This window comes from Triticum aestivum, chromosome 6B (assembly GCF_018294505.1).
Source record: "Triticum aestivum cultivar Chinese Spring chromosome 6B, IWGSC CS RefSeq v2.1, whole genome shotgun sequence".
Lineage (NCBI taxonomy): Eukaryota > Viridiplantae > Streptophyta > Magnoliopsida > Poales > Poaceae > Triticum > Triticum aestivum.
Genome location: NC_057810.1, coordinates 420,759,982 through 420,779,354, shown reverse-complemented (window position 1 = coordinate 420,779,354; position 19,373 = coordinate 420,759,982). Strand labels below are relative to the sequence as shown.

Sequence of the window (19,373 nt, the reverse complement as noted above, 5' to 3'; positions counted from 1 at the left end):
CTCTCCACTGGGCTAAGTCATGGCTGGCCCCGTGCCTACCAAAGGCATCAATGGCCACCGTCGTGGAAAAACTCAAACGGTACCAAACGGGAACAAGGTACCATAACATCAACAACAACGGGCACACAAGGTTATGTCTGCTTACCGGTCCATGGTCCCGCACGCCCATAACCTTCCCTCGTTGGAGGCACGGACCAGAGGCATGACAACGGACCGACTAAAGGCCTTCCCACAAAGGCAAATGTGGTTGCACCGGGGAAACTCGATTCAGTGGCACCATGACCCGATCAACTTTATGTTCAAGTTCAATTAATATCAGGTTAAACTTGAAATGAAAATAATCGAGTCACCATATGCCATGATCATGCAACCGTACAACATGCATCACATATCACTTAGAATAAACAGATCAACATCATCAAAAGTTCTTCTTGCACAAGTCATCATTAAACTCTACTGGTTCTTTCTCACTGGTTATTATCACTCATCATTTTTAGTTTTATCATTACCATATGAAACCAAGTATTCACATAAGAAAATAATACCAACACTAGTAGCCATAGCAAAAATCACATAGTCACTACTCATGCTTTCTCACATTAGTCTATGTACTCACTTATGTAAACTAAACATTTTACCCATGACAAAATAACTAAAACAAGCATTATTCATTAAATGATTATATGCAGAAATAACTCATTTTCAAGTTGGAAAATTCATGAATATTGCAATGACACCATAAAAATGTTGGTGTGGCTTGCCTTAGTTTAGAGGAGCTTCACACTCCTCCTGGGTCTCTTCAAGACAAGCTTCTCCTTCTAAAAACAATTAATATCTCAAAAAGAAAATATCAAGAACACTTCTGAAAATTACTAGAAAATCTAGACCGCAGAGAAAATTATCATTTTTGTTGTGTTGCTAGATCTTTTCGATAAGAACACAATGCAAAAAGAATCAACTCATTTGGACTTATGGTTAAAAAGTTACAGCGGGTCAAAGTTTTTGGTCAAAATTTGAATTAATTTGAATAAAAAGAAAACCAGGGGGTGACATCGATGGCGTATTCCTAGAATACGCCACCACTCATACCGCTTCGCGTGTGAGCTGTGGGGCTGACAGCGGGCCCCACGCGTCAAGTTAGGGGGAGAGAGAGAGAGAAACAGAGGCGGGCGGCGCTTCACCGGCGCGGTCTCTGGCAAGGAGTGCCCGGTGGTTGGAACCGGAGGGATAGGAAGAGAGAGGGGGTTGAGGAGCACCTTCCCGTACCCGTGGTTTGGCCAGGGGTGGTCGGACGTGGATCGAACTAGCCTCTCCTACGGCTGCAGAATGTGGGGTTCGTCGGAGTTGGGAACGACGGTGACGTGGGGTTGCACCAGTTCCCCACCAGCAAGTCGCCAGAGGAGTGGGTGGAGCTCGAGAGGAACTAGAGTGAGGTGGAGGACCTACGGGGAATCGCTGGCGAGCTCGGGTCGGGGCGGCTCCAACGTATCTATAATTTTTTATTGTTCCATTCTATTATATTATATTCTTGGATGTTTTAAAATCATTTTATAGTCATTTCATATCATTTTTTGGTACTAACCTGTTGACATAGTGCCCAGTGCCAGTTGCTATTTTCTGCATGTTTTTTACATCGCAGGAAATCAATACCAAACAGAGTCCAAATGCAACGAAACTCTTGGAGGATTTTTTGGGCCAGAAGACATCCAGTGGGCCAAGGAAGCACCTACGGGTGGCTTGATGGGAGCAGCACCCACCAGGGCGTGCCAGGAGGCCCAAGCGCGCCCTGCTGGGTTGTGCCCACCTCTTGTGCCCCCTGAACTGCCTCTTTGCTCTATAAATACCCCAATATTCTAGAAACCCTAGGGGGTCGACAAAAATCAATTCCAGCCGCCACAGAGTCCAGAACCACTAGATCCAATCTAGACACCATCATGGAGGGGTTCACCACTTCCATTGGTGCCTCTACTATGATGCATGAGTAGTTCTTTGTAGACCTATGGGTCTGTAGTTAGTAGCTAGATGGCTTCCTCTCTCTCTCTCTCTCTCTCTCTCTCTCTCTCTCTCTCTCTTGATTATCAATACAATGGTCTCTGGGAGATCCATATGATGTAAGCCTTTTTGTGGTGTGTTTGTTGGGATCCGATGAACTTTGGGTTTATGATCAGATCTATCTTTTTATCCATGAAAGTTATTTGAGTCTTCTTTGATCTCTTATATGCATGATTGTGTATAGCCTCGTATTTATTCTCCGATATTTGGGTTTTGTTTGGACAACTTGATCTATTTATCTTGCAATGGGAAGAGGAGCTTTGTAGTGGGTTTGATCTTACGGTGCTTGATCCCAGTGACAGAAGGGGGACGGACACGTATGTATCGTTGCTACTAAGGATAACAAGATGAGATCTATATCTCCGCAATAGATAAATGGATCCTGTCTACATCACGTCATCATTCTTATTGCATTACTACATTTTCCCATGAACTTAATACACTAGATGCATGCTGGATAGCGGTCGATGTGTGGAGTAATAGTAGTAGAGGCAGGCAAGAGTCGGTCTACTAATCTTGGACGTGATGCCTATATAATTATCATTGCCTGGATATCGTCATGATTATTTGAAGTTCTATCAATTGCCCAATAGTAATTATTTTCCCACCATTTGCTATTTTTCTCGAGAGAAGCCACTAGCGAAACCTACGGCCCTCGGGTCTCTTTCCATCATATTTGCCTTTGCGATCTATTTTCCCTTGCATTTATTTGCAGATCTATTAAACCAAAAACACAAAAATACCTTGCTGCAATTTATTTGTTCCGCGAACTATTTATCCTATCTACCACTTTTACCTCACGTTATTTGCCTATCTTGAGGCACCATACCCGGAAGGGATTGACAACCCCTTTAACACGTCGGGTTGCGAGTATTTGTTATTTGTGTGCAGGTGTTGTTTACGTGGTGTGAGGAGGTTCTCCTAATGGTTTGATAACATTGGTCTCATCAATGAGGGAAATACCTACCGTCGCTATACTGCATCATCCCTTCCTCTTTGGGGAAATACGACATAGTTCTAGCAGACATCACCCGGCGACGAACAGCAATAGCGAGAGGGGGAGATGGCTGTGCAACTCATGCGGCCACTATGGGAGGGTGGAGACGAGCACATGAGCGCGGGTGGCGACAAGCACAGTGGCACGAGTGCACTGTACGCTTGGTCGCGTCGTGCCCATGCCCACTGCGCGAGCTTCGGCATTAGCAAGCGGCAGAGGCAAGTTAAGGGAGTTGGGACAATGATTGTGGTGCAGTTTCGCAAGGTGCGGCGATCGGGGAAGCGAGCACGAGCTCAACAGAGGCTTAGGCGCGACGCAGAGCACGTCATCGGCATGCCAGCACGTGTGGACGAACGCGGTCACTGTGTGAACTATGACATCAGGCCGCGCTAAGCATAAACTTCATGTCTGGCGTGTAGTCCTTGGTGGTTTGAGTTGTTCCAAAGCTTTGAGTTGAACCCAAGAGCTTTGTGGGCGTGGTTTACTTCATGGTAAGTTTCTGGACAGTAACTTGTGAGGTTAACTATGAGAGATCCGGTAAGAGTTTAGGGTTGAGCTTTCGGGTTTAGTAGTCTCTTAGGAATGTAATGAAGCTCAAGAAAAATCAGCCTCATTGGATCAAGGAAAAGTATACTTTCTGTGCAAAGTGACTTTTTTGTCCAGAACAGAAATGATTTTCTATAGCAAAAATATCCCAAAAAGTTATGCAATATTTTTTCTCAGGGAGGTGCCCTAGGGTTCAAAGAATATTTGGGAATTTTCTCAGGATGTTTGGAGCAATAAAAATGAGGGTTGCTTTGGAGCACAAGTTTCTGAAGTGGGTTTCAAAGTAGAAAATGAATATTTTTCTTTTTGGGATTTTTCAGAGAAAGAATCAGGAGTTAGAGGTGGATGAGTCACTTGGGTCAAAATCAAGGACATGCCCAAGTGTATAAGTCCATTTGAATTGATTCAAAAATTCCAAATTAAAAGCAGAAGCAAATGAAGTCCGGAAAAAGAGAGAAGGCAAAAACCAGGCTGTCACACGTAAATGAGTTCTGTGGGGATAACTGCTTCCGCCCAGTAGACCAGGGAGAAGGGAGTCTGCCCGGTAGCTCGGTTTGGTGTCGTTCTGAGGGACCAGAGAACTACCGGAAGCTCCTCAATCCACCGCCTGTCGTGCTTCTGTGGTGTATCAAAGGTTCTTGTCTTGAGTCCTCGCAGCATTTCAGCATTCGCCCTCTCAGCTTGTCCGTTGCTCGGGGGGTGCCACAGAGGCAAATGAGATCTTGCATCCGAGGGCATTAACATATTGCATGAAGGCGCGGCTCATGAACTAGGTGCCATTGTCGGTAATGAACCTTGCCGGAACTCCAAAACGACACACCAATTCTTTCAAGAACTTGATAGCTGACTAAGCAGTCACGCTTTTCACGACAGTCACTTCTGGCCACTTTGTAAACTTGTCGTTGGCAATGAACAAGAATTCAAAGCCCCCGATTGCTTGGGGGAAGGGGCGAGGATATCAGCCCCCAGACCGAAAATGGCCATGATAGAGGGACTGTCTGAAGAACTTGGGCAGGCAGGTGGGTTTTCTTGGAATTGAACTGACAGGCTTCACACTTGGTGGCTAGCTCAACCGCATCTTGGAGGGCTGTGGGCCAATGGAATCCATGCTAAAATGCTTTCCCAACTAATGCCCTTGATCCAATGTGGGAGCCGCACATGCTTTTGTGTATCTCAGCCAGTAGTTCCTTTCCTTCTTCCCGATAGACGCATTTCAATGTCACATCGTTGGGCCTCCTTCTGTACAGAGTGCCATCAAAAAACTGATACATACTGGCCCTCCGGGCTACTTTTTTAGCTTCATCTGGGTCGCCGGGAAGCTCTCCGGTTTGGAAGAAGTGGACAATGTGCCTCGCCCAAGTTGGAGCATGGGGCCCGACAACAAGGACTAGGGACATCTCCTCTTTTGCGGGAGCACATGCCTCATTCATGGGGTCCATGGGCCCGGCTGGAGGGTGTGGTCCAGCAGGCCGCGAGGAGTTATTTTCGGCAGGGTCTCTGCCAGGAGCGGATGGCTCTACCGGGAGAGGCTTACCGGTGTCCAACTTTCTCCTTTTCTGGGGCATTGTTGCCAGGGATACGGAGGGCTGAGTGAGATGGAGAACAAAAGTCCCTGGTTCCATAGGAAGCTTCTGTGCAGCATACTTTGACAAATGATCAGCTATGCTGTATCCCACACAGGGTACGTGCTTTGTTTGCAATCCGTCAAAGCGTTCCTCCAATCTCCTCACTTCCTCAATGTATGCCTCCATCAATGGACTTTGGTAATACTTGTTGACTGGTCTCACCACAAACTGTGAGTCTCCTCGAATGATCAACTTCTTAATTCCCAATTCTGCTACAATCCTGAGCCCGGCAAGGAGCCCTTCATACTCTGTTGTATTGTTGGTTGCCTCTTCCCGAGCAAAATGCATTTGGATGACGTACTTCAAGTCCTCTCCGGAGGGGGCGACAAGAAGCACACTAGGCCATGCACCTTACAGGTAAAAGGCACCATCGAAATACATGATCCATTCTTGGGGTGATTCCTTGCCGGGGATAACTGTCTCTGTCACTTCCTCATCAAGGGTTGGCATCCATTCTGCAATAAACTCTGCCGATGCCCTGCTCTGGATTGTTGATGTGCTCTCAAACTTCAAACCAAAACTAGATAGCTCCAAAGCCCATTCCACTATTCTGCGGTAGCCTCAGGGTTTTGGAGTATCCTTTGCAAAGGGAAGCGAGTGACAACCATGATCTCATGGACTTGGAAGTAGTGCCGCATTTTCCTTGAGGCCATAATGAGACAAAGATCAACTTTTGCATGCCAGAGTACCTTGATCTAGACCCTGTAACAAGGAGCTGACGAATGATATGTCTCTGTCATATCTATAATTTTTTATTGTTCCATGCGAATATTATTCCACTTTCATATACTTTTGGCAACTTTTTATACTACTTTTGGGACTAACATATTGATCCAGTGCCCAGTGTCAGTTCCTGTTTTTTGCATGTTTTATGTTTCGCAGAAACCCCATATCAAACAGAGTCCAAACGGGATAAAAATAGACGGAGCTTATTTTTTGGAATATTTGGGAAATATGGGAGGAAGAATCAACGCGAGACGGTGCCCGAGGTGCCCACGAGGGTGGCCCACACGCCCACTTATACTGGGTGCGCCCCTAACCCTCGTGGGCCCCTCGTAAGGCAGTTGCTGCTATTATTTTGCCGCAAGAAAGCTAATTTTCAGGAAAAAAATCCTGGCGAAGGTTTCAGTCCAATCGGAGTTACGGATCTCCGGATATAAAAGAAACGGTGAAAGGGCAGAATCCCAGAACGCAGAAACAGAGAGAGACAGAGAGATAGATCAAATCTCGGAGGGGCTCTCGCCCCTCCCATGCCATGGGAACCAAGGACCAGAGGGGAAACCCTTCTCCCATCTAGGGAGAAGGTCAAGGAAGAAGAAGAAGAAGAAGGGGGGGGGGGCTCTCTCCCCCTTGCTTCCGGTGGCACCGGAACACCGTCAGGGGCCATCATCATCACCGCGATTTTCACCAACACCTCCGCCATCTTCACCAACATCTCCATCACCTTCCCCCATCTATATTCAACGGTCCACTATCCCGCAATCCGCTGTACCCTCTACTTGAACATGGTGCTTTATGCTTCATATTATTATCCAATGATGTGTTGCCATCCTATGATGTCTGAGTAGATTTTTGTTGTCCTATCGGTGATTGATGAATTTCTATGATTGGTTTAATTTGCTTGTGCTTATGTTGCTGTCCTATTGTGCCCTCCATGTCGCGCAAGCGTGAGGGATTCCTGTTGTAGGTTGTTGCAATACGTTCATGATTCGCTTATAGTGGGTTGCTTGAGTGACAGAAGCATAAACCCGAGTAAGGGGGTTGTGGCGTATGGGATAAAGGGGACTTGATGCTTTAATGCTATGGTTGGGTTTTACCTTAATGATCTTTAGTAATTGCGGATGCTTGCTAGACTTCCAATCATAATTGCATATGATCCAAGAAGAGAAAGTATGTTAGCTTATGCCTCGCCCACATAAAACTTGATATCGGTCTAGTAAAGTAGTCAATTGCTTAGGGACAATTTCACAACTCCTACCAACACTTTTCCACACTCTCTATACTTACTTTATTACTTCTTTATCTAAACAGCCCCTAGCTTTTATTTACGTGCTCTTTATTATCTTGCAAACCTATCCTATCACACCTGCAAAGTACTTCCAGTTTCATACTTGTTCTAGGTAAAGCGAACGTCAAGCGTGCGTAGAGTTGTATCGGTGGTCGATAGAACTTGAGGGAATATTTGTTCTACCTTTATCTCCTCGTTGGGTTTGACACTCTTACTTACCGAAAGAGGCTACAACTGATCCCCTATACTTGTGGGTTATCAAGACCTTTTTCTGGCACCGTTGCCGGGGAGTCATAGCGTGGGCTGAATATTCTCGTGTGTGCTTGTTTGCTTTATCACTAAGTAATTTTTATTTGCTGTTCTTAGTTGTTTTCTATCTTTAGTTATGGGTAGGAAACGCAAAATACCAAAAAATTTAGTTGTACCTACTACACCAATGGTTGAAGAACCACTCAAAATCTATCACACTCCCAAAGCTTTTTACTTGGACCATCTTCGATCCCTTTGTTCTCGTGCTGAAACCCCCACTAGCTTAGTTGAGGGCAAATATTTAGATGAGCATGCTTGTTATGTGCAACATTGTATATCTGAAAAAGGGAAACTTTTACTGGATTAAATTCATCGTTTGCAATGCTATGCTTGGAATTTATGTGAAATTTATGATGTTACCTGTTGTTCTGAAAACCCTAAGAAACACCTTCCCTACCAATGTGAGTTTATTGATAATGGGATCGTATCTTCGTATGCTAAGTGTGTTTATAATTACTATGATGTTCAACAAATTGAAGAATTTGTTGCTTTTAAGGGTGCTTATGAAATTGCTTCTTTGATTGAAAAGTATGATGCCACTCTTTACAAATCTGAAAATTTAGTCATACTTGAATATTTCTATGATAATTATGCTTCTAATGCCTATGTTAAACCATATATTGAAGACTCCTCCGCTGTCCAAGAAGAGATTAATATTTTGCAGGAGTCTATGGAAGAAGTAATTGATGAAACCGTGAGCTCATTGGATGAAAAAGAAGAGGAGGAGAGCGAAGAACAAAAGGAGGAAGGGCGTATTAGCTACCCGTGCCCACCTTCTAATGAGTGTAACACTTCAACTCATACATTGTTTAATTTCCCTTCGTGCTTATCGAAGGATGATTGCTATGATAATTGCTATGATCCCATTGATTCTCTTGAAATATCCCTTTTTGATGATGCTTGCTATGCTTGTGGCCAAGATGCCAATATGAATTATACTTATGGAGATGAACTTGCTATAGTTCCTTATGATAAACATGAATTGTTGCTATTGCACCCACGCATGATAGTCCTATTATCTTTTTGAATTCTCCAAACTACACCATATCGGAGAAGTTTGTGCTTATTAAGGATTATATAGATGGGTTGCCTTTTACCATTGCACATGATAATTTTGATAGATATTAAATGTATGTGCTTGCTGCTCCTACTTTCAATTATTATGAGAGAGGAACTATATCTCCACCTCTCTATGTTTCCAATATGATAAAATTGCAAGAAACTGCTTAGACTATGCATTGGCCTTTACTATATGTGCATGAATTGTTCTTTTATGACATGCCGATGCATAGGAAGAGAGTTAGACTTCGTTATTGCTTGACATATGTTACTTTGTGCTCACTACTAAATTATAAATCATTGTTAATTAGAATTGGCTTTGATATACCTTGGGATCCGGGTGGATCCATTACTTGAGCACTATATGCCTAGCTTAATGGCTTTAAAGAAAGCGCTGCCAGGGAGACAACCCGGAAGTTTTAGAGAGTCGTTTATTTCTGTTGAGTGATTTTATATAGTTTAAAAACAAAAAAACAAAGAGGGGAACCCAACACTTTTTAAAAAGGAAAGTGAAAGTGAGAGAGACAACCATTGTGAAAGTGGGAGCTAGCCTTGAACTTTGTTCATGCTCATGGAAACTTTGTGAATCTTAATTACAGAAACTTTTCATCAAAAATAATTATCCCCTTGTACAATTCCATTGTATCATAAAAATAATGCGCTAAGGTTTGCCTTTAGGATTACAATGCTTGTTGGTTTGTACGGTGCAGGACAGAAACTTTGGCTATAGTGCGCGATTTCACATTTTTTTACTGGAACGTCAAACGGTTCTGATTCTTTTTGCACTGTCTTGCTATACAAATTTTTTATTTTTCCTAAATTTGGTAGAATTTTTGGGGTAAACGAAGTATGGTGAATGTTCAGATTGCTACATATTGTTCTGTTTTTGATAGATTCTGTTTTTGATGCATAGTTTACTTGTTTTGATGAAACTATCAATTTCTATTAGTGGATTAAGCCATGAAAAATTTATATTACAGTAGACACAATGAAAAAACAAAATATGAATTGGTTTGCAACAGTACTTAGAGTAGTGATTTGCTTTATTATACTAACGGATCTTATCGAGTTTTCTGTTGAAGTTTTGTGTGGATGAAGTGTTTGATCGAGGAGGTCTCGATATGAGGAAAAGGAAGAGAGGCAAGAGCTCAAGCTTGGGGATGACCAAGGCACCCCAAGTAAATATTCGAGGAGACTCAAGCGTCTAAGCTTGGGGATGCCCCGGAAGGCATCCCCTCTTTCTTCAACAAGTATCGGAATGTTTTCGGATTCGTTTCGTTCATGCGATATGTGCAAGTCTTGGAGCGTCTTTTGCATTTAGTTTTCACTTTTATTTTATGCACCATGCTCGTATGAGATAGTCCTTGGTTAATTTATAGAATGCTCATTGCAGTTCACTTAAATATTTTGAGTATGGCTTTATAGAATGCTTCATTTGCTTCACTTATATCATTTGAAGTTTGGATTGCCTGTTTCTCTTCACATAGAAAACCGCCATTTGTAGAATGCTCTTTTGCTTCACTTATATTTGTTAGAGCATGGGCATATCTTTTGTAGAAAGAATTAAACTCTCTTGCTTCACTTATATCTATTTAGAGAGATGACAGGAATTGGCCATACACATGGTTAGTCATAAAATCCTACATAAACTTGTAGATCGTTGAATATGATATGTTTGATTCCTTGCAATAGTTTTGTGATACAAAGGTGGTGATATTAGAGTCATGCTAGTGGGCGACTGTGGATTAGTATAAATAATTGTGTTGAGGTTTGTGATTCCCGTAGCATGCACGTATGGTGAACCGTTATGTGATGAAGTCGGAGCATGATTTATTTATTGATTGTCTTCCTTATGAGTGGCAGTCGGGGACGAGCGATGGTCTTTTCCTACCAATCTATCCCCCTAGGAGTATGTGCGTAGTACTTTGTTTCGATGACTAATAGATTTTTGCAATAAGTATGTGAGTTCTTTATGACTAATGTTGAGTCCATGGATTATACGCACTCTCACCCTTCCATCATTGCTAGCCTCTTCGGTACCGTGCATTGCCCTTTCTCGCCTCGAGAGTTGGTGCAAACTTCGTCGGTGCATCCAAAACCCGTGATACGATACTCTCTATCACACATAAGCCTCCTTATATCTTCCTCAAAACAGCCACCATACCTACCTATCATGGCATTTCCATAGCCATTCCGAGATATATTGCCATGCAACTTCCATCATCATCATATACATGACTTGAGCATTCATTGTCATAATGCTTTGCATGATCGTAAGACAGCTAGCATGATGTTTTCATGGCTTGTCCATTTTGATGTCATTGCTACACTAGATCATTGCACATCCTGGTACACCACCGGAGGCATTCATATAGAGTCATATCTTTGTTCTAGATATCGAGTTGTAATATTGAGTTATAAGTAAATAAAAGTGTGACAGCCCTAGTGAGCAAAGTATGATGGAGACTATGATTCCCCCTCGGGATGAGACTCCGGACTTAATGACAAAAAAAAAAGAAAGGCCAAACAAGCCAAATAAAAAAGGGGGCCAAAGAAGCCCATTCAAAAATAGAGAGAAAATAAAAAATGAGAGAAAAAGAGAGAAGGGGCAATGTTACTAACCTTTTTACCACACTTGTGCTTCAGAGTAGCACCATGTTCTTCATATAGAGAGTCTCCTATATTGTCACTTTTATATACTAGTGGGAATTTTCATTATAGAACTTGGCTTGTATATTCCAACGATGGGCTTCCTCAAATGCCCTAGGTCTTCATGAGCAAGCAAGTTGGATGCACACCCACTTAGTTTCAGTTTGAGATTTCATACACTTATAGCTCTTAGTGCATCCGTTGCATGGCAATCCCTACTCCTCGCATTGACATCAATTGATGGGCATCTCCATAGCCCGTTGATTAGCATCGTCAATGTGAGACTTTCTCCCTTTTTGTCGTCTCCACCCAACCTCCACCATCATACTCTATTCCACCTATAGTGCTATATCCATGGCTCACGCTCATGTATTGCGTGAAAGTTGAAAAAGTTTGAGAATACTAAAGTATGAAACAATTGCTTGGCTGACACTGGGATAGGCATGAGGGGTACCTTGTGTTAAGAAAAGGAAGCATTGATATTTTGAAATACATGATTGTTTGTTGGGATGCCCTAAGTGTTATTGCTTTTATGTCAAATGATAGACTATTGCTTTGAATCACTCGTGTCTTAATATTCATACCATGATTAGATATATGATCAAGATTATGCTAGGTAGCATTCCACATCAAAAATTATCTTTTTTATCATTTACCTACTCGAGGACGAGCAGGAATTAAGGTTGGGGATGCTGATACGTCTCCGTCCTATCTATAATTTTTGATTATTCCATGGCAATATTATTCAACTTTCATATACTTTTGGCAACTTTTTATACTATTTTTTGGGACTAACATATTGATCTAGTGCCCAGTGTCAGTTCCTGTTTGTGGCATGTTTTATGTTTCGCAGAAACCCCATATCAAACTGAGTCCAAATGGGATAAAAATGTACAGAGCTTATTTTTGGAATATTTGGGAAATATGGGAGGAAGAATCAACACGAGACGGTGCACGAGGTGCCCACAAGGGTGGCCCACGCGCCCACTTATACTGGGCGCGCCCCTGACCCTCTTGGGCCCCTCGTAAGGTGGTTGCTGCTATTCTTTTTCTGCAAGAAACCTAATTTCGGAAAAAAATCCTGGCGAAGGTTTCAGTCCAATCAGAGTTACAGATCTCCGGATATAAAAGAAACGGTGAAAGGGCAGAATCCCAGAATGCAGAAACAAAGAGAGACAGAGAGATAGATCCAATCTCGGAGAGCTCTCGCCCCTCCCATGCCATGGGAGCCAAGGACCAAAGGGGAAACCCTTCTCCCATCTAGGAAGAAGGTCAAGGAAGAAGAAGAAGAAGGGGGCTCTCTCCCCCTTGCTTCTGGTGGCGCCGGAACACCGCCGGGGGCCATCATCATCATCGCGATCTTTACCAACACCTCCGCCATATTCACCAACATCTCCATGACCTTCCCCCATCTATATTCAGCGGTCCACTCTCCCGCAACCCTCTGTACCCTCTACTTGAACATGGTGCTTTATGCTTCATATTATTATCCAATGATGTGTTGCCATCCTATGATGTCTGAGTAGATTTTTGTTGTCCTATAGGTGATTGATGAATTGCTATGATTGGTTTAATTTGCTTGTGGTTATGTTGCTGTCCTATTGCGCCCTCCGTGTCACGCAAGCGTGAGGGATTCCCGCTGTAGGGTGTTGCAATACGTTCATGATTCGCTTATAGTGGGTTGCTTGAGTGACAGAAGCATAAACCCGAGTAAGGGGGTTGTGGCGTATGGGATAAAGGGGACTTGATGCTTTAATGCTATGGTTGGGTTTTGCCTTAATGATCTTTAGTAATTGCGGATGCTTGCTAGAGTTCCAATCATAAGTGCATATGATCCAAGAAGAGACAGTATGTTAGCTTATGCCTCTCCCACATAAAACTTGCTATCGGTCTAGTAAAGTAGTCAATTTCTTAGGGACAATTTCACAACTCCTACCACCACTTTTCCACACTCTCTATACTTACTTTATTACTTCTTTATCTAAACAGCCCCTAGCTTTTATTTACGTGCTATTTATTATCTTGCAAACCTATCCTATCACACCTGCAAAGTACTTCTAGGTTCATACTTGTTCTAGGTAAAGCGAACATCAAGCGTGCGTAGAGTTGTATCGGTGGTCGATAGAACTTGAGGGAATATTTGTTCTAACTTTAGCTCCACGTTGGGCTCGACACTCTTACTTATCGAAAGAGGCTACAACTGATCCCCTATACTTGTGGGTTATCAACGAAGTACACTGGGCGCTGCACCACTTTCTTCCTTGCCGAGTCCTTGGGGTTTCTCTCGCTGCCGTGCCCATGACTGTCCTAATCTTTTTATGACTCTGCCGGTCCTTGTTCATTCTCTGCCTCATCCACTTCCTGCTGCGCCACCAAGGCCGCACTAAGCACTTGGTTGGTTGCCACTAAGTATAGCAACAATGGATCATGCGGTTTGGGGGCAACCAGGGTAGGCACAGAGGACAAGTAGGTCTTCAACTCTTGCAAAGCTGCATCTACTTCCGGGGTCCACTTTATGGGCCCTTCCTTCTTAAAAAAATTAAGAACGACAGGTCACGCTCGACACACTTGGAGATGAATCTGCTAAGCGTGGCAACGCACCCTGTCAGACGCCTCACGTCCTTGACTGTCCTTGGTGCTTGAATCTGCTTGATGGATTTGATCTTGTCGGGGTTGGCTTCGATCCCGTGATGGGACATGAAGAACCCAAGTAGCTTGTCGGAGGGAACACCAAACACACACTTCTCCGGGTGAAGCTTCAAGTTGACCTTGCGCAAGTTAGCAAATGTTTCCTCCAAATCCTGAATAAGGGTGGCCCTATCCTTGGTCTTGACCACAATATCATCCATATAAGATTTTATGTTTCTGTGCAGCTATGGCTCAAAACCAATCTAGACTACCCTTGCAAAAGTGGACCCGGCACCCTTTAATCCGAGTGGCATGTAGACAAAACAATACGTACCACATGGAGTGATGAACGATGTCTTCTCTTCATCTTCCTTGGACATGAAGATCTGATGATACCCAGAATATGCGTCCAGAAAGGAGAGCAAATCACAACCTGAAGTAGAATCCACAATCTGATCGATACACGGCAAGGGAAACGGGTCCTTTTGGGCAAGCTTTGTTGAGATCTGTGAAATCTATGCAAAGCCTCCACTTCCCGTTAGCCTTACGGACTACCACTTGATTTTCCAACCACGTGGGGTGTAACACTCCTCTGACCAAACCAGCTGCCTCAAGTTTCTTGATCTCTTCTCCAATGAACTGCTGCCTCTCTAAGGCCTGCTTATGGACTTTCTACTTGATAGGTCGGGCGTGTGGGCAGACAGCAAGGTGGTGCTCGATTACCTCCCTGGGAACACCAGCGATATCAGATGGTTGCCAGGCAAACACATCGATATTCGCCTGCATGAAGGCAGCGAGCGCGCTTTCCTATTTGCCATCAAGGGTGGCGCTGATAGTGAAAGTACCATCAACGCCAGCCAGCCCTATTGGGACCTTCTTTACTTGGGGTGCAGTGACCTTGGATTTCTTGTTGTTGGAACACTCCGGCACGTCGTCAATGGGTGTTGTGCACTCAGTGGGGGCATGCTTCCCGTACTCTTTGTCGGAGTCCCTACAACCTTTCTTCCTTCCTTTGTCCTCCTTGGTGGGAACTGTTGCTGCCGCTGCCTCTGCCATGACCGCATCCCGGTACATCTTGTCCATACAAATGATTGCATGCTTCTCATCTGATGGGATGGTAATAAACCCCAAGGGCCCAGGCATCTTCAAGGTGTTGTAGGCATAGTGTGATGCCGCCATGAATCCAGCCAGGGCTGGGCACCCAAGAATCCCATTGTGTGGCAGGGGGACACTACTGCAGGATGCTGCTAACGCGACACTACGATCAGAGACCCTTTGACGATATTGTGTGATTCATTAATCACAAAATGGTGATGTAAAATAACCGTCAAAAAAGGTGCAAAACGTTTGTGATGGTAGGTACATCAAACATGGTTCAGATTTTACTTGCGTGTGCGATGATGGGCATACGGTTGATCCAGACGAACTGTTTGCGATTAGATAGAACAACAGAAATGGGCAGCCATATCAATGTGTGTGCGATATATAGCATATAGTTTGCTCCGATGAACTGTTTGCTATTAGGGAAAGCAACAGAAACAGTCAGCCAAATCAAGGTGTGAGTGATATACGGCATACGGTTCACTCGAATGAAATGTTTTGTAGTAGGTAAGAGAACATCAACGGTTCAACTTCACAAGATGTGTGTGATACACGGCAAACAAGCCTGGAGGTTAATTTGAGAACAAGTACACAAAGGTTAATTTGACATACATGACTTATAAGTTACACAGAAATCATATCACTTTTTTGGAAAACATTTAATTGCGTTGAATGTATATAGTGCTTCGTCCTATTAGTTGAATTAACCTCGAGGTCTATGTTTTGGAAACATGTCATAAAGTAACGGGATAGACCATCATTCAAGCCAATCAACATATGTTCAAAAAACAAAAATTATCAAAAAATAACGAGATAGACCTTCTTCAAGCCAATCAACATGTGTTCAAAAAATAAAAAATGTCAAAAATTACAAAACAAAGACCTCGATATTAACTAGATGGATGGGTCACTGCAAAGGTTTATAATCCATCTAGTCAATGTCGAGTCCACTTCCCATCTGGTCACCCATCTCATTACTACTCCAGCCTCAGCACAGTTAATTTGGAAGTTCTGTTAGATGAGCTATCGATAGGGAAGCTGGTCCTTGCTGTTGTAGGATCCCTCTTTGCATCCTTTATTGCGCACCCGGATGACCGACTGTTGCCGCCCAATGGTCAATGCCACGTCCCCCACAAATGTAGAAGCTTCCCTCCATTGGACGAGTGGAAAACGGTTAATCAAGAAAAACTGTTTGCATACGGGTGTTCTATCTAAAACGTTTGTGACCAAGAGCTGCACAAATCCTGCTCGGCCCATTTTCCCTTGGCTTCCTAGGGAAGCTGTCGGTTTGCATACGGGTGTTCTAACTAAAATGTTTGCGATGAGTGTTTTATATTTAAAAATCATTGACTTTTTTCAAAAGAAAATCGTTAGATAAGTCTGTACATTAAGAGAGAGAAAACGCAAGTTTGCTCAAACCATATATTTCATTCACTCACACTGCGAATTTATATTCATATGATCGAGATACAATATTAAACCCAAGAAAAAAACTATTTCCGAAGGCGGCGGAGGCGGCGTGTCGTGCCGTCCTCTGGGACGCCATTGTTGAAGTCTTCAAGGCAGCACAGAATGTTCTTCACTTGTAAATCAAACATCATGTCGTCGCGCGATAGACGGGCGGGGCGCGGGAGGATGGCGGTTGGCGGCGCTGACAGGTAGCGGACGATGATGGCATCCCATGCCGCTGAGGGGGCGCGCGCACAGGCACGGGCGCGGCGGGTGCAGCCAAACGCACGGGGACCGGCGCCGAGGTGGGTGGAGGGGCGCGCACGGGCACGGGCATGGGCGCTGGCATGTACACGAGCTTGCGCGGGTCCGCGGAGACCTCGCTGACGCCCGCGGCTTCCAGCTATGCGATAGTGCTCGGCGACCAACCAGTCAATGCCACGGGGATGGTCGCTGGCGCGGGCGCGGGGATGGGAGCTGGGACCGGAGCGGCAGCAACAACCGCCGCGGCCAGCTCGTTCTGGGCCATGTCCATGAGGCCCCATTCCTCCTTATTTTCTATGTCCTCCGGCTCGGAGTCGACTTCACCAAACTTGAAGACTAGTGGCAGATGATTCTTCTGCATCATGGCATTGTTGGAGGTCTGCGGGAGGAAAGGGAATGGGAGGCGAACAGTAAGGCGGCCCGTATTATGCAGCGGCTCGGGCGCCATTAATGGAGAGGAAGGCGGCCATGGAAGTCAAAGGGCTCAATTCCCAATGAGCCTGCGCAGCGTACAGCTCACACGCTTCCCGGTGAGCCTGCGCATTGGAGGACAGCTTGCACGCCTCTTGGTCAGGTGCGCTCGCACGCCTCCCATTCAGTCAAGTAGTTTTCCGCATGGCACCTCCTATGGCCATTAAAACCAAGACACATGGTGTGTCACGTGAATGGATAACATAACGCACACGATTTGAATTATAGAAACATTTGCGATGTTAGAGTGGCAATTATTTGTTTCAAAATGCCTTTGTTGGCAGTTATTCGAGTGCTTCTTCTCTCAAAATGGACACGAAAAATACCACAGCATGTCGGTGCCATTCCATGATAGCATGCCAAGTTTCATGAATTTCAGACGAGTTTTGGATTTGCTAGAATTTAAAAACAAAGTATCTCAACGTTTTGCCGGCAATCAACAGTGCCCTGGTGTTTGAAATTAATTCCCATTTCTTGTATGTGACCTAAGCATGCACCCAAGGAAAAATATTTGATTCTTTAACCAATTTATATGTACTGGAGCATGTGCATGTAGTTCAAATTTGAATTATGCACATAAAATGCCTATAAAGCTCAGTTAATGTATACAAATGTTGAAATGAACCCCAAAAAATCCAAAATTTAACACAACACTCCTGTTGTTCTCTGTTGACACTAGAAATTTCTTGAAAGCAATAAGAGGCAACGTATATCATTTCGTCCCCAAAGGTGGGGCGTTCCCTACCGAAACCATCAGGCTTGTTGTGAGAAGCTCTGGGTTGTGATAAGCTTATACCCAAACCTGCCCCAAATGGGACAAAAAATTTACCACAGCATGTTGATACTGCTCCATGATAGCATGCCAAGTTTCATGATTTTCAGACGAGTTTTGGACTTACTAGAATTTAAAAACCAGGAATCCCGATGTTTGCGGCCGAGTGACGGTGGCAGGGTGTTTGACATTCGTTCCCATTTCTTGCATGGGACCTTAGCAAGCAACCAAGGACAGAGATTTGAATTTTCAACCAATTTATATGAATTAGAGAATGTGCATGTAGTTCCAATTTGTATTATGCACATAAATGCATTGAAAACTGAATTAATGCATAAAAATATCCATACGAACCTTGAAAAATTCCAAAAATTGACACAATACTCCTGTTGTACTCTGTTGACACTAGAAAATTTTTGAAAGCAATAAGAGGCAGCGGATATCATTTCGTCCCCAAAGGTGGGACGTTCCCTACCGAAACCATCAGGCTTGTTGTGAGAAGCTCTGGTTTGTGAGAAGCTTATACCCAAACCTGCCCCAAATGGGATAAAAAATTACCATGACATGTTGATGCTGCTCCATGATAGCATGCCAAGTTTCATGAATTTTAGACGAGTTTTGGATTTACTAGAAGTTAAAAACCAGGAATCTCAATGTTTGCGGCCGAGTGACGGTTGCAGGGTTTTTGACATTCATTTCCATTTCCTGCATGGGACCTAAGCATGCAACCAAGGACACATATTTAAATTTTCAACCAGTTTATATGCATTAGAGCATGTGCATGTAGTTCAAATTTGGATTATAAACTCAATTAATGCATAAAAATGTCCAAATGAACCCTGAAAAATCCCAAAAATTGACACAACACTCCTGTTGTACTATGTTGACACTAGAAAATTTTTGAAGGCAATAAGAGGCAGTGGATATCGTTTCGTCCCCAATGGTGGGACGTTCCCTACCGAAACCATCAGGCTTGTTGTGATAAGCTTATCAAACCTTCCCCAAATGGGACAAAAAATTTACCACGGCATGTTGATACCGCTCCATGATAGCATGCCAAGTTTCATGGATTTATGACGAGTTTTGGATTTGCTAGAATTTAAAAACTAGGAATCTCAATGTTTGCGGCCGAGTGACGGTGGTAGAGTATTTGACATTCATTCCCATTTCTTGCTTGGGACCTAAGCATGCAACCAAGGACACAGATTTGAATTTTCAACCAATTTATATGAAATGGAGCATGTGCATGTAGTTCAAATTTGAATTATGCATATAAATGCATTGAAAACTCAATTAATCCATAAAAATGTCCAAACGAACCTTGAAAAATTCCAAAAATTGACACAACACTCATGTTGTTCTCTGTTGACACTAGAAATTTTTTGAAAGCAATAAGAGGCAGCAGATATCATTTCGTCCCCAAAGGTGGGACGTTCCCTACCG

At 43.7% G+C, this 19,373-nt stretch overlaps 1 pseudogene; it reads left to right on the top strand.

Annotated features, from left to right (window-relative positions):
* The window catches only part of LOC123134183 (uncharacterized), a 146,149-nt pseudogene that overhangs the window by 97,768 nt on the left and 29,008 nt on the right, over positions 1-19,373 (top strand).